This window comes from Lissotriton helveticus, chromosome 3_1 (assembly GCF_964261635.1).
Source record: "Lissotriton helveticus chromosome 3_1, aLisHel1.1, whole genome shotgun sequence".
NCBI classification, from domain to species: domain Eukaryota; kingdom Metazoa; phylum Chordata; class Amphibia; order Caudata; family Salamandridae; genus Lissotriton; species Lissotriton helveticus.
In genome coordinates this window covers 62,406,551-62,429,206 of record NC_136061.1, presented here as the reverse complement: position 1 = coordinate 62,429,206, position 22,656 = coordinate 62,406,551, and the positions used below count along the sequence as shown (strand labels likewise).

Genomic DNA, 22,656 nt, shown 5'->3' with positions numbered 1-22,656 from the left:
CGAGGGACATATGGGGTCAGGAGAGGACAGAGCATAGGTGGAGATGCGAATTTCAGGATTTTAAGTGAAAGGCAGAGGGCCTTGAATTGAATCCTCTTGACAACGGGCAGCCAATGGAGTTTCCTCAGGGTGCCCGCAGCCGAATGGAAGCGGGGGAGCCCTATCAGGGCTCTAGCCGCCGCATTTTGCACCCGCTGCAATCTTCCTACCTCCACCTGATTAACCCCTAGAAGCAAAGAGCTTGCATATTCCAGGCAAGAGAAGATGGTTGATTGCAACATAAGCTGACGGGTGGAACGGTCGAAAAATGTCAAAATAGGTTTGAGGTTCCGAAGGATCCCAAAGCACGTGGCGGCAACCTTCTTGGTATGATTAATAAAATTCAGGGAGGAATCTGCCCAGACCCCTAGGTTTTTTACTTCATTTTTGGGCTCGGGAAGGGTACCTAGAATCTCAGGCCACCATTTTTCTTCCCAGGCAGAGACATCTTTTCCTACAAGCAAGACCTCAGTCTTGCTGGCATTGAGATGTAGGTAGTTTGAGGTCATCCAGTTTGTTACTGCTGTTAGGCCATGTTTAAAAGTGGATGAGCTCAGCCCAGAGTCATCACTCAGCGCCACCACGTACTGAATGTCGTCCGCGTATGAGACTATTGATAGCTCCCACAGTTTGGCGACCTCAGCCTGTGGCTGGACGTAAAGATTGAATAACGTAGGACTGAGTGCCAACCCCTGGGGGACTCCTTGCTCAATTAGTCGTTCCTTAGATAGGAACGGGGGGGTGGAGACTCGGAAAGATCTCCCAGTTAGGAAAGCACTAAACCAATCCAGTGCCAGTCCACTGACCCCAGCCGCCTCCAGTCGATACAGCAGCACCTCATGTGAGACTGTATCGAAGGCGGCACTAAGATCCAATAGGATCAGCGCTGCCGTATGCCTGGAATCCATGAAGGTTCAAAGGTGTTCCGTCATGCTCAAGAGTGCTGTTTCGGTGCGATGGCCCGCACGGAAGCCATGCTGAGAGGTATCCAGAATGTTATTGGAGAAGAGAAAGTTTGTCAGAGTATTATTGACGTGTGACTCCGTCACCTTTGCCGGCCAGGGGAGCAATGAAATAGACCTAAAGTTCTCTGGCTTAGTAGGGTCTAGCGTAGGTTTTTTGATAAATGGGGGAAACCCAGGCCTGTTTCCATCTTGTAGGTAAAATGGCAGATTTAAAAGAAGAATTAATAATCTGGCGAAGAGGATTGAGTACAAGCGTGGATGCTTCTCTAAATTGGGTAGCGGTACAAAAGGGGGTGGTGATGGACGGAGCATCTGAACCAATCAAACACTCACACCCAGTCAAAAGATATGGGTTTAATCCATCACTGTTCTTTAGCCCACTCTGCCACCCCAGTTCAGACATGGCTATATGCAAATCAGTCTGACCCTGTTCCTCATGGGAACAGTCCAGCCCGAACTGCCAAGCCATGCCTTCCCTGGACCGGAAACAAGCTTCCGAGGACCGGTTTCTGGCATTACAGCCGTCTTCAGCCCTGCTTGCTTGAATCCAGTGGCAAAGTGAGCAAGGGATTCACGTCTGAGCATACCCTGCCACACTTATGGCGGCCAAAAGTGGTACAAAAGGGGGTGGTGATGGACGGAGCATCTGAACCAATCAAACACTCACACCCAGTCAAAAGATCTGGGTTTAATCCATCACCGTTCTTTAGCCCACTCTGCCACCCCAGTTCAGACATGGCTATATGCAAATCAGTCTGACCCTGTGCCTCATGGGAACAGTCCAGCCCGAACTGCCAAGCCATGCCTTCCCGGGACCTGAAACAAGCTTCCGAGGACCGGTTTCTGGCATTACAGCCGTCTTCAGCCCGGCTTGCTTGAATCCAGTGGCAAAGTGAGCAAGTGGCTTGTCTTTGGCGCGCCATCGGCGCACCCCCTTCACGCGTCCGCTGCACGCTTGAGTGGGCATCCACTTATATGCCTAGGGATCGTCTGACTGGTGCAGGATCCACAACGGAAGTCTAATTACCTCCGGCGTGCTACTCGAATCAGACTTCCCTCCACATCAATCTGACGTAAAGTCAGCGGTGGACCGGGGAAGCGGCAAGGTGAATATTTAAAATCAGACAAAGTGAAATTAAAGGCGCAACACTGCGATATGAATATTTTCAACCCTTCGCGCTGCGCGCCGTGAGCAGCGTCTCCTTACTTTTCAATCCTGTACTGTGTGGCAGTGAGTACTTTATCCCATATATTATAAATAGGAAACCTAATATTGTGGTACTGGCACACTAACATCATAAGATATTTCAGAGGAATAAGTAGATAATCTGCCAGGGAAGATATTAGTCTGCTTAATGCCCATTGGTGACAAATGTGATGTTGCTTTCTAATTCCAACAAGAAGATTCAGACCTCTGTTATATTTTTCCCTGTGTTGCATTTATCTAGGTTTACTTATGTATTGCCTTGGAACACTAATGCTGCCTAGCAACCTGTCTGTTCTGTTGCTGGAGTTATCTTGTGAGAGAGCTGGGCAGTTGAAGAGAGGAGCTGTTGTGTCCCAGGGGTCTGTTCCTGTATACTAATAAATATCTTCTTTGAATCATCTGAGTCCTGCCTCTTCAAAACTGGCGACGAGGGTGGGATGCCCTATTTAAAAGTTGGATAATTACTATTGATAAAGAATTTTACCGTTGGATATCTACAATTTGAAAGAGGACATCTCTGTTCTACATTTATATCTACATTGGCAAGAAGGACATTTACAGTTGCTGGAGCATTTAAAGACAGTAAGTGACCCCTGGATACATTTTGTTTTAGAACAATTAATAAAGAAGTGGAACTCGCACAACCAAGTGCTCTCAGGTAATCCAAAGTGATAGTTTGAAGTGTGCTACTAGAGTGAAACACTGTCTGGCCTCACAGTGTAAAATCCAAGGAACTAATACAGGGTCCTCTCAACCAGGAGAGGGCTGCTCTGAGCACAACATGTAGAGACCGAGGGGTCTTTTTATTTAAATCAGCAGATTCATCAAAAAGTATATAAAGGAACAATATTCCAAGTGTTCACATTGTAATTTATTTGCCACGTAGGTTAATTCACCCAGCGTTATTTATGGTTCCATAGAATCAAATCCATATCATATCATCATTTTCCTCATGGTATTTACACATCCCGATGCATTTCGGGCATAGCCCTTCTTCAGGGAAATACTCTACGAAAAAACAATCCAAATAAGCCATATTCAAAAGGCAGTTCAAATAATCAGTACTCGAACAAGAAGTCTGCATGCACATGTAGCAATAAACATAATCTAATAATAATTAAAAAGCAAGAGTATAATATCCGTAAATATACCAATAACAATGACGAAAAATGTAATTATAAACCCATGGTGTTAACAGAAAAAGCGTGAAAAGTGACATCCAAGTAACCGTCATAGTGTTCAGAAACGTGTCTCAATAGTATAGCCAACACCACAAACCCAAAACTGTAAAACCAGAGTGTACGTAATCGACTGTGCAGCTAAAACAGATCCTGTAGCCCAAAGCGTGTTGTTTAAACAAAGGTGAACAGAACGACAGTGTTCTCAAGCCGCGGAATCACCGCGACCGGAGAAACGGCAAGTGTGGTCTCTAGAAGCGGAAAGAACCGCGAAATGAATCCCGAAAGGGGTAACTTACTTGAAACAGTGTGCACAAAGTTCCCAGTCAAAGCGGGAAACGCGAGGACCAAGTGTGTCGAACCAATACTCCCGACTCTTAAAGTGCAGTGTGTATAAACATAAACAAAATACTACGGGTCATAAAAATAAAGAACGGACTATCCGTCCCAGTGAATAAAAAGGTGCCTGTGCCTATCACAGTGTGAAAACCACCATATATTACACCACATTACAGAATTACAAGCAGCTAAATAATGACAGCAACGTATTACATGTATACAAAAAACATTATTAAGTTAAAGAAATACATAATGGAATGAGTGTAAACAGTGTGTCATATGCAAATTACAGATAACATAAAAATTCCATCCGGTCATTAAGACCATCAGGCACCATCGTGGACATTGAGCGGATCCAAAAGTTCTCTCGTTTAAGAAGAGTGTTCTTATTATTGTGTGTCACTTTAACCTGTTCAAGGATAAGAAACTTCAATTGTGCCACATTGTGTCTTTGTTCATGGAAATGGTTCGCTACACTGGATTTTTGATTGTGCGTGCGAATGTTGCTTTTGTGTTCCAAAATGCGAACACGTATTTTACGTTCTGTGTGGCCGATGTAACATTTGCCACACGGGCATTTCAACATATAAATTACGTTAGCACTGTTGCAGGTAGCATTAACACGTAATTTAATCATGTGACCTTTCATGGGGTGTCTCGTGGTGTTCCCTGTTATACAGTTGTTACAGTTACTACAGTTGTAGCAAGGTTTGAGACCTGAGTAGGTTGTCGTACTCTTGGTGGACTGTGGTTGGTTCAGAATTTCCTTAAGATTTCTGCCTCGGGTAAATGCAAACATGGGTGGTTGACTAAAAAGACCATTGAAATCAGGTTCAATTGCCAAAATGGGCCAATGTTTACGAATAATGTACTGAAACTTGTTGGAAATCTTAGAAAATTTGGAGACTACGACCATCCGGTCGGACTGTTCCTTGGCTTTCACTTGTAGGAGTTCATTCCTACTGATTCTACTTGTTCTTTCCACAGCTAGATCCAAAATGGGGGTAGGATATCCCCGTGCTTTCAATCTCTCCAACGTGATTTTCATTTGTTTGATGCTTTCATTCTCATTAGACACAATTCTTTTGATACGAAGGAGTTGTGCATAAGGTAAATTATTCTTTAAACCTAACCGGTGAAAACTGGTATAATGCAGGGTGGAATTTCTATCTGTAGGTTTTCGGAAAATGGTAGTCTGCCATTGGTCTCGTTCTCTAGAAATTTCCACATCCAAATAATGGATGCATGTTTTGCTGTATTCCCAAGTGAAGCGAATTCTTTCGTTGAACGTGTTCCATGTCTCAAGAAAAGATGTTAGGTCATCAATTGTACCACTCCATAGTAGGAATATATCGTCTATGTATCGCAAAAATAATTTGCCATGTTGAAGCCAGTTGTTGTGACATAAAATATGATTCTCTTCAAATGCTCTCATGTAAAGATTTGCATAGCAAGGAGCCGCCGAATTTCCCATGGCGGTACCATTGAGTTGGAGGATCCATTTATCCAGAACTGTGAAGTAGCTGTGATAGAGGGTGAAGATAGTTAGTTGCATCAGAAAAACTTTCAAGTCAGAATCAAGGTCAGAAGATGCTAAAATCTGTTCGATGGCTTCTATGCCTCCATCATGGGGGATGGAGGTATATAGTGAACATACGTCCACTGTACACATGATGATTTCCATGTTTTTCAAATCATTCATAACTGGTTCAATTTTCTGTAGAAAATCAGTGGTATCGCGAACATGTGACCTTGTCTGAATCTGCTGATTTAAATAAAAAGACCCCTCGGTCTCTACATGTTGTGCTCAGAGCAGCCCTCTCCTGGTTGAGAGGACCCTGTATTACATTTTGTTTTAATCATTTTTTTTCGAGCATTTAAAGACAGTAAGTGACCCCTGGGTAAAAAAAATGTTTAATCATTTTTCTTTCGTGACACTACTTTTGTTCAGCTTCAATCCATTTGCTGTGTTTCAAAAGCGTGCATTGTGATCCTTCTATTACGACATTCAGTTTGTGTGCAGCCTAGTGTGAAGAAGAATGTAATGCTAATTAATTTTCGAGCAAAGTTCATCCAAGTGCTAAGAAAAGTTAAATTTCAGCTTTGAAATTACCAGTGAATGTGCAGCCAGCCAAGTGCGAAGGAAACTTGGATTTAATTAATTAATTTTTTAATTGTGGGTTTATATAGCGCTAGAATCAACTCCCGGAGGAGTATCTCCGCGCTTCGACCGCTGGGGAACCCGTCCTGGCTCACCCTGAGAGATGGTCCCTAATGGGTATCTCTAAGGTGCGACCAAGCATCCCCAGCGGTCTGGGGGGCCGTTGTGAAGATGAGGCAAGCTAATGCCCAGAGTTGCCGAGTGTGGTCCCTGACTAGAGTAGGCACCGAGGCGAGAATTATCGAGCCCGCTGACCCTGGTCCACGACCCTGCCGCGTCGGGAATCGAACCCTGGTCCCGGGCCGTCCTCTGCTTACGGGTCTGCCGCCTCTAACCAGTGAGCCACACCACTCCACTCCATTTCAGTTTTGAAATAAACAGTGTCTGGTGCTGCTAAGGAAAGTTTATTGTCATTGCTAAATAAACGATGTCTGTGCAGCCAAGCGCCGATGTCTGTGCAGCCAAACAAGTTTGGGCAGATTCCTGTTTCCCGTTCACAATTATTGACAAATTTGTCTGGGAAGGTTTGGGGGGTAGGTTAGAAGAGTTGCAACCCACCAGTGTCATTTCTGAAGGGTATTGTGGTGAAAAGTTACCTGTTATTGGGTGTATCGAAACGGAAATGTTTTTCTTGAATAGAAGAACCATAGCGAAATTGTATGTAGTAAACAAGGGCAGATCTCTTTTGGGCTGGAAGGAACAGAGAGCTCTCAATATTGTGTTAAATCCTAATCATCCCCAGGAAGTATTATTAACATCACCGAGTAATTCTTCTATATGGTGCAACAAGTTTCCTGAATTGTTCTCGAAAAAGTTGGGTTATCTGAGGAAATTTAAACATAGGATAATTTTGAAGAAGGTGACGTTCCCAAGGTGCATAAGGTTAGGAACGTTCCTATCATTTTGAGGGATAAACTGAAAGAAAAGTTACACCGGCTTTGCAAGGAGGGAGTAATAGAGCCTATTGAGGCATCAGAATGGTTAAGTCCGATTGTTTTGGCCTGAAAATCCAACGGAAATATTAGGATGTGTATTGACCTGAGGGATGTGAATGATAATATTTGGATAGATCGCCATCCTCTTCCCCGCATCAATGAGATGTTAGCTACTGTTAAGGGGGGGTACGCATTTTACTACTCTGGATTTATCCAATGCATACCACCAAATTTTGTTACATGAGGACTCTAAGCACATTATATCTTTTAACACTCCAGAGGGTGCTTTCCAGTTTGTACGTATGCCTTTCGGTTTGGAGTCAGCCTCGGCTGTCTTCCAAAGGGTCATGCAGTCTGTTTTTGCTGGTTTAGAGAATGTAGTGGTGGTTCAGGACGACGTTTTGGTTTGGGGTTGTGACGTATCCAAACATGACATCAATTTGGAAAATGTTCTCAAAAGATTGTCTGAGGCTGGTCTCACCATTGCTTTGGAGAAATGCAAATTTGCTGTGGGTGAGGTCGAGTATTTAGGTCACACGCGATCGCGTGAGGGTGTCAAACCTAAAAGGAATCTGGTGGATGCCATTGAGAATGCACCGGCTTCTAGGGATAGAGACCAATTAAGATCGTTTCTTGGTCTCGCGGAGTATTATTCGAAATTTGTGCATCATTTCTCTGACAAGGTAAATGGGTTAAGGAAACTTATGAAGAATGGTGCCAGATTTGAGTGGGCTGAAGTTTGTCAACTAAATGTTGATTCCATCAAAAGTTGTATTGCCAATGCGGTCACCTTGAAACCTTTCGATCCTTTGGACCACACAGTTATTTCCACTGATGCCAGTAATTATGGTTTGGGTGCCGTTTTAATTCAGATTCACAAAGGAGTTGAAAGGGTGGTTGCTTTTGCTTCCCGCACTTTAAAGGGAGCAGAGCATACATATTCTACCATCGAAAAAGAGGCTTTGGCATGCTGGTGGGGAGTGCAACATTTTCATTCTTTTGTGTGGAGAACCTCTTTTCAGTTACGCACGGACCATAAACCTCTGGTGGATCTTTTCTCTACGAGGGGTGCGGGTAAAGCCACCCCAAGACTTGCTAAGTGGTTGTACCGTCTGCAGGAATACATTTTTGAGATAAAGTACATTCCAGGTGCGAAGAATGTTAATGCTGACTGTGTTTCAAGACTGCCTTTAGATCACATTCAGGAGGATGATGATGATGATGAATGGATGGTGGCTGAGGTTAAGGATGTGTGTAGTGATATTAGTCAAGAGGATTGGAAAAAGGCTCTTGTTGAGGATGAGACCTTGAGCAAAGTGATGGTTGGTTTGAGAGATGAGCGTGGATGGTGTTCTCACAAGGATTTGATGTCTTTCAAATTAATATGGTCTGAATTGAATGTTATTGATGATCGTCTTAGACGAGGGAGCAGGTTGGTTGTGCCGGGGAGTATTAGAGAAAGATTGTTGAACATTTTGCACGAGGGACATGGAGGCATGTCTGCGATGAAGAGGAGGTGTAGGGAGAGTTTTTGGTGGCCAGGCATAGACATTCAGATTGAGCGTCATGTTCGTGATTGTATTGCATGTGCCTGTAGTGACAAGACACATTCTTACCAGGAAACTACGATTGTTGCTTCACCTTTACCTAAGGGTCCCTGGGATAGACTGGCCATAGACATTTGTGGACCTTTTGACATTTTGAATGTTTCTGTGAAATTTGCCATAGTCATGGTGGATTATTTCTCAAAATGGCCGGAAGTTGCATTTGTCAAAGAAGTTAAGTCGGGCAGTGTGATATCTTTCTGTGAAGATATTTTCAGAAGGGAGGGGTGTCCAGCAGAGATAGTCACCGACAATGGGCCCCAATTTATCTCTGAAGAGTTCAAGACTTTCCTTGTGAAATGGGGAATAACACACCACAACACCTGTCTATCATCCAAGGGGTAATGGCCTTGTAGAACGCTTCAACAGGGTGTTGGTTGAGTGTGTCCAATTGGCATGTATGAATGGCGAATCCTGGAGGCAGCATGTCAAGGACATGTTATGGTCTTATCGAACTACTCCTCATTCGGTTACAAAAGAAACACCCTTTTCTTTACTCAAAGCAAGAATACCGTGTTCTGTTGCAGTACCAGGGTGGAAGAACAGAGCCGGTAAACATGATGTGATCCTGGATGGAGTACAAGATAGGGTGGAAAGGTACCAAAAGGCTTACTGCCATCGCCACAATAGGAACATTGTTAAGGCAAGACGTGTGTTCTCCCAAGGGATGTTTGTGCGTGTGTTTGTGGGAGACAGATCGAGAAAGGGTAGTTCAAAATGGTCTTCTCCAAAAGAAGTTGTCTCTGTTAGAGGCAACAGTGTAAAACTTGCAGATGGTAATTGGTGGAATACTAGAAAAGTTTCACCTTGTTCGGACACTGAGCTCACTGTATTCTTTAAATCTCAGCAGGGAGTTGGTAATACCATTTCAGATACAAGCGATAATGGTAAAACTATTTCAGGCACAAGCAACGAGTTGATTCGTCCTACCAGGAGTAGTTCAGCACGTCCACATGTGATGCTGAAAAAATATGATGATTACATTAGTCCTAGTTATTTCATTTTTTTTTGTTTAAGAAGGAAGATGTGTTATATTCTTCCCTGTGTTGCATTTATCTATGTTTAGTTATGTATTGCCTTGGAACACTAATGCTGCCTAGCAACCTGTCTGTTCTGTTGCTGGAGTTATCTTGTGAGAGAGCTGGGCAGTTGAAGAGAGTCCTGCCTCTTCAAAAGCCTCTATCCTTAGAAAGACGGTAGGTTGATTGACATTAGCTGGGTAACAGCAAAATCTGTCATTTACAGTGCTTCGAGACAGACGGAGTGAGGCATGAAGCATTACATACAAAGCAAGTTATTATTAAAGTTACTTTGTATGTTCCTGCATGGTGATGCAAAGCCTCAGATTTAGGTTTAGGAGTCTGGAGTACTTTGATCCAGGGTAAACCTAGTGCCTTTACGAGTTATCATTTTCAGAGAGCAAAATAATAACCAGGTAACATAACAGGATAGTTTTAAAGGAAAAATAACCATTGGCATGATGTATCAAACAACCTCTCCTTTTCAATGTCTAAAGGGAAACGAGACAATACTTAAGGGCCAAATTCCCTAGATGGAGCACTCCTCTGGATTGCTGGTGACATTTAGGATTTTGAGACTATAGAGTTATGGTTGTCAGGGCCGGCTTTAGGCATGTGCAAGCTGTGCACCTGCACAGGACCACCAAACCCCAGGGGCCACCACCCCAATATTTATCCTTAATATATTAATTCTCTGAGGATGGATACATATTTGCGTGGTGGCCCCTGGCAGGGATTTGGCGGCCTCCGGCTCTGTTCCACTTCCAAACACCCTGACACCCCCCTCTTCACTGGCCTCCGGGCTCCGCCCCGCCCGGACCCCCTCTTCCGGGGCCCCCTACCTACACTCCCTGCCCAGGGCCACCATGAGCCTAGAGCCGGCCCTGTGGGTGTCACAGCTCTAGTCCAAGGCCCATCTGTGCGGCAAAGAACCCCCTCCCCCTCACTCACAACCACCCACAGAAGAACCTCTGACATCCAGGACCTCGGGCAGCCACAATTGTTCCCAACAGAAAACACTATCTGAGATGGGGTGGGCATGTCTACAGAAAGGTAGGTAGGGTAGGGGATGGCTTGACTGACAAGTGATAGAGCTCTTAGAGAGAGGCAGGTCAGTCTGACATTCTCTTGGCAAGCCAAGCCCTGGACATCAGGATCTCCCCCTTCCAGATGTACTCACGAGGTCAGGGGTCCTTTAGCCAGGCCCCTCAGCTCTCGGTGCTCCTTCAGGGCATCCGTTTCAGACCTCATGGGGAGCTTGCCCTCCTGCCGCAGGAAAGCTTCGATGAACTCTGGGCTCGCCAGAGCCACATTTTCCATAATTTCCGAGGCCAGTCCGCCATATCGGTCCATACATCTTCCTCTGCACGACCTAAAACCCACAAGAGACAACATGTGATTGTGTTCCTACAACATGAGTGCATGGGATGCATTTCCTATGTGTGGCATGAAATCCAGAGTAGGAGACTTGACCCACCGTCCACATGAGGGGGTCAAAGCCGTGTCGCAGATTTCAGGTAGGACTGGCAAGGACTCCTCCTTTTGCCTTATAATGAATGCAGCGCAGACCTGAGAATTAGTAATCATTTACTGTCTTTAGCGTATCCTCCAGTCCCGCCTCCACTCCTCTGATTGGACCATATAGATGCGCTCCTGTGATGTCTGTTGTGAATCGTTCAGTACCCGGACAGATGCTCTACTGTAGAGCCTGTATTACAACTTTTGGGTCTCCACTATATCTCAATGGACTCTACAGACCCGCTACTGTGTGTCTACTGTGCATCCTTGACTCCTGTCTTCACTATATCTCAATGGACTTTACAGACCCGCTACTGTGTGTCTACTGTGCATCCTTGACTCCCGTCTCCACTATATCTCAATGGACTCTACAGACCCTCCACTGTGCGTCTACTGCGCATCCTTGACTCCCGTCTCCACTATGTCTCAATGGACTCTACAGACCCTCCACTGTGTGTCTACTGCGCATCCTTGACTCCCATCTCCACTATATCTCAATGGACTCTACAGACCCGCTCTGTGTGTCTACTGTGCATCATTGACTCCCGTCTCCACTATATCTCAATGGACTCTACAGACCCGCTACTGTGTGTTTACTGCGCATCCTTGACTCCCGTCTCCACTATATCTCAATGGACCCAAAAGACCCGCTACTGTGTGTCTACTGCGCATCCTTGACTCCCGTCTCCACTATATCTCAATGCACCCAAAAGACCCGCTACTGTGTGTCTACTGTGCATCCTTGACTCCCGTCTCCACTATATCTCAATAGACTCTACAGACCCGCTACTGTGTGTCTACTGTGCATCCTTGACTCCCATCTCCACTATATCTCAATGGACTCTACAGACCCGCTACTGTGTGTCTACTGTGCATCCTTGACTCCCGTCTTCACTATATCTCAATGGACTTTACAGACCCGCTACTGTGTGTCTACTGTGCATCCTTGACTCCCGTCTCCACTATATCTCAATGGACTCTACAGACCCGCTACTTTGTGTCTACTGTGCATCCTTGACTCCCGTCTCCACTATATCTCAATGGACTCTACAGACCCGCTACTGTGTATCTACTGTGCATCCTTGACTCCCGTCTCCACTATATCTCAATGGACTCTACAGACCCGCTACTGTGTATCTACTGTGCATCCTTGACTCCCGTCTCCACTATATCTCAATGATTTTCTACAGACCCGCTACTGTGTGTCTACTGTGTATCCTTGACTCCCATCTCCTCTACATCTGAACCGACCCTACCGACCCCCTACTGCGGGTCTACTGTGCATCCTTGGCTTTCGCCTCCACTACGTCTGAAAGGACCCTATAGATGTGCTAAGGGGATGTCTGTATTACATCCTTCGGTTCCATCTGCACTGCCAAGAGGACCCTTCAGAAGTACTAACGTGGTGTTGGCAGTGCATCATCATTAGGGTACCTTTTTTTATTTTTATAAAAACCATATACATACCCACAAAAAAATCCATACAGTACATAACAAAATATAGACTAAAAAGAATTCAGATGCTTATTTAAAACAACACTAAGGCCAAGATACTACAGTTGATTTTGTTTTTTATTCTTAGCTCCGATCAAAAAACCAGCCATGGCAAAATGTGGATATTCTCATGTCCTTGATTGCATTTTGCATGTATCCATTGTTCCATTGATATATGCCTTGCTCTTGCTCCTGTAAAGCGCTCTGATCTCTCTAGCCAGCGCTATATAAAACCTCTAAATAATAATAATAATAATAATAATAATAATTATACGTATGTTCATCCTGAAGCTTCTGTAAAAAGATAAGAGCAACTTTTGTCTGTTTAAAGAGACAATTGTGTACAAGCGGTACCGAATAGCGTTTCTGCATACAATGGTCAAATTTACCACAAAAAAAAACTAAAAAAAGGTATGATGGAAACCATGTCACCAGGACATGGTGGAAAAAGGTCAGAGTATCCACTCTCAGAAACATATCAGATGTGAACAATATGGAGTATAAAATGTGTCACAAGAAACCTTTCTAATCTATTAGACACCAGAGTCAAATATGCTTCAATATCAGCAACTGTTTTCAATAAAATAAAAGATCTTGTGGTTGCCTTGAACATTTTGCTGATCTCCCTCTGGCAACGTCAATAATCAAAAAAACTTTATGTCTAATACCGAAAGGGTTAAAAAAAAAAAACATTCAGCTGTACAAAGCTTTCTTTAATGTAATGAAGCCAGGTATCTTATCAGCCCCCTGGGGAAAAAGACAGCCCTGAATGACAGGGACATCTTTGTTAAACAAGCACTTGCAATGCAATAGGTCTTGCATTAGTTAAATGAAGAGAGCTTTGCTTGCTCCCTAAATTAGACAGTGGTAAGTACTTTGGTACCTTCCCAATTGGGCACTGGTGTACCCTTCTAGGTCCCTAGTATATGGTACTAAGTAAAGTACCCAGGGCATAGGTACACCAGGGGTCTCCAATGGGCTGCAGCATGCATTGTGCCACCGATGAGAGACCATTCAAACTGTGACTACAGGCCTGCCTTGGCAGCCTGTTTACGCTGGTGCTAGCACCACTTACGACAGATGCAAGTTTCCTTATCTCTGAGGTCACTGCACTTAAAACCTATAAGTCACCCCCAAGGCTGGCCTTTCAATCCTGAAGGCAGGGGTCTAGGTTATAGGTGTACAAACCCCGGAGTTGATTCTCCAGGCTTTGTAAGTGTGGTCAGCCATTTTCACATAGAAAGTGGCCGTGCATCATTACGCAATGGCTAACTATATATTGGCTGTGCCGAACCTGGACATATTTGGTATCAAACATCTGGGAATCATACCCCAGCACTGTTACCAGTATTGGAGGTATGATTCCATGCCCTAGGGGCTCCTCTGGGAAGTCTCCATTACTCCCGGTAATAGCCTTCCAGGGTCTGCCAGCAAGCTAGTGGTGCTGCCGACCCCAGACAAGATTCTGCTCCCAGCTGCTGAGCTGAGCTGCACCAAAGAAGAGTCCTGCTGCTCCTGCTGTTTGCAAGTCTTCTTCATCGACTGTGCCTGTGCTTCTTCCAGGTTCCTTTCCAGACCTGTGGGCATCTAGGACACCAGCAGGAATCTTCTTGGAGTGAAGGAGTCACTCCCATGCATCTGCAGGCACCACAACGAAGCTGACTGGTCTGCTGCAGCTGACGTTACACTGACTTCGCTAGGTTCAGCAACACAGGTGGTTGTGCTGCACATCCATCGAGGCCTGTCCTGTCAGCAAGTTTGAGGCCAGTATCTCTCGTCGGAACTGCTGGAACTGAACACTTGTGCACCACATTGACTATCTGTTGCCGAGGCTTGTTGGCTCTGTACTCCAGCGATCTTCAGGCTACAAGAACCTCATGTCTCCAGCATCTCTTCCTGCCAAGATCTTCGTCCTCCCTGCATCCTCTGCACCGTGGGCCTGCATCCTTGGTGAGCTGCTCATGGTCTTCTTTGACTCCTGTGCCTCCACTCATTGCTCTGGGCCTGCTCTGACTCTCCTGCAATTGGTGAGTCCCTTGGGCCTTCTTGGTCCCAATGTTGCTCCTTTATAGGTTACAACATCTGTTGCTGATGCCAAGGCTTGTTGGTGCTCCTGCCAGACACTGACCCTCTGGTTCGCGACTTCTAACGTGGGACAGCTCGTGAACTGCTCCTAGTCTTTCACAGCATCGCCCGGTCCTCACAGCTGCAGCGACAATGTAAACGTCAGCACTGGTCATTGCTCTTCCGTGCCTCCTGGTCACCTCAAAGTTACATAGAATCTGTCCCCTCTGCTTGCAGGTTCTTCTCTTCACGAATCGACATTGAATTGGCATGAGTACGTGGCTTGGCTTCCACTCTGCACATACTCCGTGAGGTTCCTGGGTTCTTACTTTGGATGGTTCCTAGTATTCTCTTCCGAGTCTTCTGGTCCAAGACCCGACTTAGGTCGCAGTTCGCATTCCACTTCTTTAGTATTTGGTTTGGTCTCCCCCTGGAGACCACTGTGTATTTGTGCTCACTTACCTGTTTACAATTGAAGTATTGTGTGTATTTGTGTTGATATCGCAGGGTAGGAGATATGCCAAAGTGTTAGTGAGGGTGTATAATAAATAGGCATTTTTATAACTACTCTGGGTAGTTCTTTTTTGTTTAACTTACATGATATGATTAGATCTCATAAAACAAGCTGCTTAACACTTCTTCTAGACTAAACCTGAAGGCTGCTCTCCACAGCTACCACTTAGAGAGATTTCTATGATTTTCTAAGACAACTAAATTCCTATAAGGGTTGTCTGGATTAGTACGAGGTACTTCACTTAAATAAGTGTGCACCATATACTCAGCAAGCCTCCTACACTAATGCATTGCAACCCCATTGGATTTAGGAGCCTTTCCTTTAGGGCTATTTGCAGTTGTCTGAGAAATTCCATTAGGGTAAAAAAGTAATGTGACCTTCATTATGACCACTCAGAAACCATTGGCTGCGTCAATGTTTAATTTTTTTGGTGTATGGAATGTTCCTGGATCCCATAATTTTAATGTTTCTGGCAAACATCTTTGGCTTTTTCCACTATATTATACTGAGTCACTCGAGGCCTCCTTCAAAACAAGCATACTCCATCCACTGCCCGGGACAAATTGTGGTAATTTGGTTTACATTTTTTTTTTTTTTAAAAAGGCTCACATCATTTAGGCGCTACCGAAATCAATTACCATGAAATAAGACATTTGAAGACTTCTGTTCTTACACTTTAAATGGATAATGCGAGTTGGATGTATCAATGCAACACTTCATTTCCTTCCCTCTATTTAAGCTCTTATTCTGTGCTTGCATTATTGTGTGCATTTACATTTAAGGCCCCAGCTTCAACACTGAAGCCTTGCAAAACTAAAAAATAGACCTTAAGGGCTAGAAACAATTAATGTTTGGTCTATGTATAGCACACCGTTGTCTTTTCTAACAAGATGGGAGTGAAGACATTTAAACATAGTGAAGTCGAGAAAACTGTTGCTGTTTTCAGCCTGTCTCAGAGTTCAGTGTGCTACCTTTGAGGTCATAGGTTCAAATCCTTTCGATGTCAGTTCATGTTGGCAAAGTATAAGAAGTGAATACATGGAGTGGGTTAATAGTTGAGTGTTTCGAGGCATGTGGGTTTGATCAGTTAACGGATAAATGATTAATGCGTGTATGGGTCACTGACAATAGAGTTTAGCAGTCACAAAGTTAGAATGTTAGAAAGTTGACTTTACTCACTAGCTCCCTTTAGCTGAATCATTCATTTTTAACATTATGTTTCACTCGCTCGAAGCTCCATTGCTTCGTTTCTGTAAAAGTGATGTAAATCTTGTTCAGCTGAGTCTCTGTTCCCAGTTGTAATTCCTCATTCTTAGTCCTCTAGCCAGTGTGGCTAACTGCTTCTCTGGACCCAGTTGTAATTTCTCATTCTTAGTCCTCTAGACCGTGCTGCAGCTGCGTCTGTTCCCAGTGGTGATTCCTCATTCTTAGTCATCAAGCCAGAGCTGCTAGCCGCTTTGCTGGGGCCAGTGGTAATTCCTCATTCTTAGCCCTCTAGACAGTGCTGCAGCTCCTTCTCTGGTCCCAGTGGCAATTCCTCATTCTTAGTCCTCTAGGCAGTGCTGCAGCTGCTTCTCTGGCCCCGATGGTAATTCCTCATTCTTAGTCCTCTAGGCAGTGCTGCAGCTCCTTATCTGGTCCCAGTGGTAATTCCTCATTCTTAGTCCTCTAGGCAGTGCTGCAGCTGCTTCTCTGGCACCGGTGGTAATTCCTCATTCTTAGTCCTCTAGGCACAGCTGCTAGCTGCTTCTGTGGTGCCTTTGGTAATTCCTCATTGTAAGTCCTCTAGGCATTGCTGCGGCTGTGTCTCTATTCCCAGTGGTAATTCCTCATTCCAATACCTCTATATAGTGATGCAGCTGCTTCTATGGTCTCATTGGTAATTCCTCATTCTAAGCCCTCTACAGAGTGCTGCAGCTGCTTCTTTAGCCCTGTCAGTAATGCCTTCATTCTGAGTCTCCTAGACGGTGCCTCAGCTGCTTCTCTGGTCACAGTGGTAATTCCTCATTCTAAGCACTCTACCGAGTGCTTCTTTAGCCCTGTAATGCCTTAATTCTGAGTCTGCTAGACGGTGCTGCAGCTGCTTCTCTGGTCCCAGATGTAATTCCTCCATTCTAAGTCCTCTAGACAGTGCCGCATCTGCGCCTGTGTACATACATCCACTTCACTCCAAACCAAAACACATGGGTAAAAGACATTGTCATTTACCACGCCAATAGCTCTAACTCTAAAAATGTGACCTGTTGCATTGCAAATTCTTGTTTCAATTGCTGTCAATCTGGTTTGTACTTGCACAAATAATCCTTTATCCGACGATTCTAAGTTCATCAGAGTGGTATCAACCTTAGATGTAGTTAAATGATTACGTCTTTCCTTGTTTGAGAGGGACCAGATTCTGGATATGTAAACTTAGGTGTACCCCTTGATAAACAGTCATTTAAAAAAATATATATATATATTAGTAGGAGGTACTTTCACTCACTTAACCAGTGAAGGGATTTTGTGTACATCAGCTTCAATGGTAAGGGAGTTGTGAGATATACTTGCATTAATAGCCAGTAAACTACTGTCCATGACCTGGTCATTAATGTAAATGTAAATGTATACTTGTAAAGCGCACTGTTACTCCATCTCGGAGTGTCCTGGCGCTGTATACTGCTGGGGAACCCGTCCTGGCTTTTCCTGTGAGATGGTCCCTCCTGGGCACCCCCAAGGTGAAGCCAGGCATACCCGGCGATGATAGGGCTGTTGTGGCGATTAAGCAAGCTATTGCCCAGAGTTGCAGAGTGGGACCCATGGTTAGCTTAGGCACCGTGGCGAGAATTATCGAGTCCGCAGACATTGACCCAAGACCCTGCCGCAACGGGAATTGAACCCTGGTCCCGGGCCGACCTCTGCTTCAGGGTCTGCCGCTTCTAACCAGTGAGCCACACTTCTCCACTAATGAAAGCGAGAGCGTATTCCTGGGTCATTTCAGGTAAGGTTTCACTGATAGCACCACGTTCCTGTTCCACTATACCTAGTTCTTTGTTAAGAGCGCCAACTACATAGGTTAAATAATTCACAACAGAGGATGTGATGGAGCGGTCTTTACCCTCAACAGATGTGGACTTTCCTCTTCCTCATGATCACAGAAAATGACTGGATCTAAAACACAAGGACCACAAAATGTGGGCTGGAATCTATTGTGTGCAGATGGCCTGGTCTTCTCCGGGCACATCCCGCGGAGCAGGAATGGAGAGCTCTGTAAGTAGCGCCTGGTGCATGCTGTCCGCCTCCTCCTCAAACCCTTTACGTGTGTTGAAGTCTCACCCTCCCAGGTAGTTCAAAGCAGCAACAGTATTCAAGTGTCCCACGCAAAGGGATGGAAAGCCCTGTAGGAAGGGCCTGGGGTATGGTGTCCGCTACCTCCTCTACCCCCCACTGTTCATTGCAAGGCAGTGGTAGCCTTACCCCACCCAGGTACTTCAAAGCAGCAGGAGTACCCAAAGCATCTTTCTTTTCCACCCTTATTAGAACTGAAGTATTTTCAATATTATATTCATCAAAGCCATGGTTGCTGCTTTTTTATTTTATCATTGGAAACCACAGGGGCTGTCCAACAACCCTGAACCAGGGACAAACAGTTGATGCACCTAACAGGAGGTTCAGGAGAAAGGTCACAAACTATGCAACTCCACACATCCAATTTAAAAATGGAAACAATGGTGAATAAACAAAAAGAAACAAGTGAAGAAGCCTATCAATTCATAAACTCAAAAACATTTTTTTCAATATCAAAAAGTTATTATTTATTACATCTAGCAAGAATTTAAAAAGGGGAAAACAGTTACGCTCAAGACAAAGTGCTGGTATACAAGAAAACAAACATATCACAAACCAAACAAGTGGCTAACGGAAACATTACATATTTAAAGGAACAACACAGACATAAATAATGTGTCCTTGAATAATTTTGGCCACAAAAGCGTTGACGGCGTTTCGACCGCTGTATTATTACCCGGTCATCTTCAGGACTCAAAATTTGCTTGAGAGTTACAAATCTGTATAAAAACACACAGACCAATCAATAATTGATGGTTGTCCGAACAATTCCAACTTGCCACAGATGAAGTTTGGGTGGAGCACAATGTGTCAGAAATATTTAATTAGATCTGTCGATGATGCCAAAAGGTCCACCATAAAATACGCCCAGTTAATCGGCGGTTGTATTTCGGCGCTCGCAGCAATCGAGAATAATTTAGGGTTTGGAACGCTTCACTTATCTTTGCGTATTCCACTGCTCACATCGTATATACTTTTTCTTCTCCGTGGACTACACATCCATTTAGCCTTGAGAAAGTCATTAGTACATACTATGTACTGACGAAACACGTGTTGGCTGTTTCTTCTGTTACTTGGCTGCAGCTTCTGAGATTTATGAATAAATGGAACCACCCATACAGAAGGACTTTGACTTGATTTACCCTGCTTTGAAATGAACTCTGTGATTGGAATGTTTAATGTTATGACCATTTGGATCATGTAATTGTGATGACTAATAGGCCATGTTATGACATACAGGTTACTGCTTATTTGACCCACTCATTGTAATACTTAAAAACTGAAGTCCAAGATTGTCTCAACCTAGTATAAACTTATTTTGACTTGTACTTAGGTGGTTGTCTATTTACTCACGTATATACTATTGCGTGACCACCTCTGATGTGTCTGTAAAACTTACCTTTTGTTCCGAAGGTTTGTCGCGAATTTTGATTTTTTGTCCTAAATTTTTACCTTTTGTCCTGAATTTTTGTCCTGAATTTCGACCTTTTGTCCTGAATTTGCACCTATGCCAGTTGGTCACCTTAAATGTGGTGTTGAGGGAATCCGTGGTAGAGGTGGTCACCACCTCCACCATGGATGCGGATGGGGCTGCCAACAAACATTGTCGCACCGGGTACCACCAGCGTGAATGCCGGCCCTGCTAATAGGTCATAAAGTTGAGAACCAATGGTTTTGTTGATTATGGTTTTCTATGACGCGACCTAGCCCCTGCCTGGCCCTGTCCCACTTAAAGGACTGACATTAGGTAGAAATAATGCTTACCTTACCTGAATTCTTCGGGCCCCACACCTGCTGCTCTCAAGTGTCTAGAAGCAGGGCACGAGTCGGGGTACACTGCGTCCACCCACTATTTTCACAGGGTGAACGCCTTCCATCCTGCCAAGATGTTGAGCCCCACAGAAATATGTTGAACTTGTCCCAGTTTAATTTTAAGACACCGGGTCACGTTAAGCAGGTCCAGCACATTGTCCATTCCCAGCAGCAACGTGCAGGCAAGGGAATGGGGAGGGTTCACCTCCAGCTGATAAACGTGTGTGTGAGGTCTTAGTATCTGATGGAAAGTCATGCGTCGTGACGTCATGCGCTGTGATGTCACACCTCATGATGTCACTTGAATACTGCCGAAGTTGGTCAGGCCCCCCACTTCTTTTTATAGGATGTGTGCCCTGCCTAGAAGTAATTCGTTTTACAGAGCAACACTAGCCATCACATAGAGCCAATGTTTCTAAATAGACAAACTTTCAATTCAAAACATGTACTTCTGCAGGAGAGGACAACACTGCGCAGCGACCCCTACCTGCAGCTCGTGGAGGCGACGGATGTACCCCTTGACGTAGAGCCAGTAACACGCCTGCAGCCGACTGGGCCCTGGAAGCTCCTCGTAGGTCTTCAGCCTCTTCTGGGCACCCTCGGAGGCCGAGGTTGTCTTGGCCCTCAGCTGGGGGGCCCAGGGCGGACGGGCCCCTCTCTCTAGGGCCCTGAGCATGGGTAAGGCTGGGGGGAGCACCGCTGCACGGGGTGCTCGGAGGCAGCACGGGGCCACTTAGCGCCTTCTTTTACAAACTAGCCTCAATGGTGCAAACGAATGATGGGGGCAGGGGGATGCATTCAGGGTGTGTCAGTCACCCCAGGGCACCCACAGCGGTCACCGTGTGCCCTTCCTATGCAGCCAGCAGCCTCCACACATGCACAGGGTGAGTGTGGGTGACCAGCTGATCAATGGGCGAGGAGTGGCCCTGGGGCTGCACGGCTCAGTGCAGAGGAACAGACTTCCCTGCCAGGCGGCCTCGTGACAGGCTGTGCTCCCTGCTGGTGCCATGCCAGGCAGCCCTCTGCCCATGGCAGGCGCGTGCCAGGAGGGACCCGCCCCCTTCTAAGACACTTCAGATGGAGGGAGAGAGGGCAGAGTCCAGGGCACCGCCAGACATGGAGCCCACGGAGCTCTGGAACACCCCGGTCTGCAGAAGGGAAGGGAGCCCGGCCCGGGCCTCAGGCACCCGCAGTCTCGGGACAGGTAGGGAAGGAGGAGGCGCGGGGCGCCACGTGACTCCATGTCAACACAGACGGCAAGTTCCGGTCCTCCCATTTCCGTTTTCGGGTGTGCTAGCAGAGCGAGCTGAAACAGACTACCAATCCCAGAATGCATTCGTTTGATGAAGAAAAGTATGGTGTGACTTCAACCCCTAAGCTGATCCACGACGAGAGGAGAAGATTTACACTCAGGGGGAGGGGAGGCGGACCGGGGAGAAATACAAGAATGGAGAAAGGAGGAGAAGGGAAGAGTTGAGACAGGGGGAGAGAGTGCTGCACAGAGGGGAGGGGACAGACCGCCAATCCTGATAGCACGAAGCCAGCCCTAGCATTTTAGCAACCAACACTGCCCATGCTGGTGTTTTCAGCCGTAGGTAAACGCGAAACTACATGCCCCAGAATGCAACTGCTCTTGTTTTACTAGCTAGGCTGATTGAAGAGGGTTCTGTCTCTGTGCCAGGGACGGTCTTTCCCCAGACAGCATCCCGGGGGTGAAACTGAATTTGCTGCCCGTCCTAACCGGCCCCCTCCCAATGGTGATCCGAGTGCGGAGGTGGGGTGCGAGGCGTTTGTGCTCGCGGATCATGGCCTGGATGAGGGAGAAGGAAGGGGGACTGGAGGTCTGGGGAAAAAACGATTTATTCCAGGCAGCTCAGGAGGTCAACTACCTGTTAGCCCCTCAACTGTAGGCGGCCTGGGCCCAGCTCGCACAAGCAAAAAGGCGGCCCTGCACAAGGCCACGGGATACTTAGGGGCAGATTTACAAGAAAGTGACCCATCTGTAGACATCTGTCACTTTTTCTGTGCCAGCCTGCAATACCCTTACAATACGGCGCACCATGGCGCAAGGATTGACAGATGCGTCAGAAATTCTGACGCATCTATTGGGGCAAAAGTCACGCATTGCTGGAGTTTTGTCGCAAGCACAACGCAACTCCAGCAATGCATTTTAAGGCCTATTCGTCACTCCTTACTCCTGCGTCAAGCAGGCGTAAGGTTCTGACGCAGTGGCTCCTAGAAGTGACGCGGTGAAATCTTGTAGATTTCACTGCGTCACTTTTACGAGGCTTTCCTGCGTGGGAACGCCCCCACTGCATTTATTATACCCGACGCAGGTATAATTGACGGAGTGCTTTACAACATGACGTATCTCCCTACAAGCATCACGTTTAAATTGGCCGCTTTTTTTACGCCGTCGCTGCGTTACTTGAGTGACGCAACGGCGGTGCAAAATTGTAGCAAGGGTCTTGTAAATCTGCCAA

At 45.7% G+C, this 22,656-nt stretch overlaps 1 pseudogene across 1 annotated transcript in view; it reads right to left on the bottom strand.

The window, feature by feature from the left end:
• LOC144822106 (sterol 26-hydroxylase, mitochondrial-like) overlaps positions 1–21,228 on the bottom strand; it is a 138,298-nt pseudogene extending 117,070 nt beyond the window's left edge. Inside the window, exons 1-2 of the transcript XR_013608564.1 lie at positions 20,661–21,228; positions 10,628–10,819 (exon numbers count right to left, since the gene is read on the bottom strand). The product of XR_013608564.1 is annotated as a sterol 26-hydroxylase, mitochondrial-like (transcript). The remainder of the gene's footprint in view (positions 1–10,627; positions 10,820–20,660) is intronic.
• Between the last annotated feature and the right edge of the window lie 1,428 nt (positions 21,229–22,656).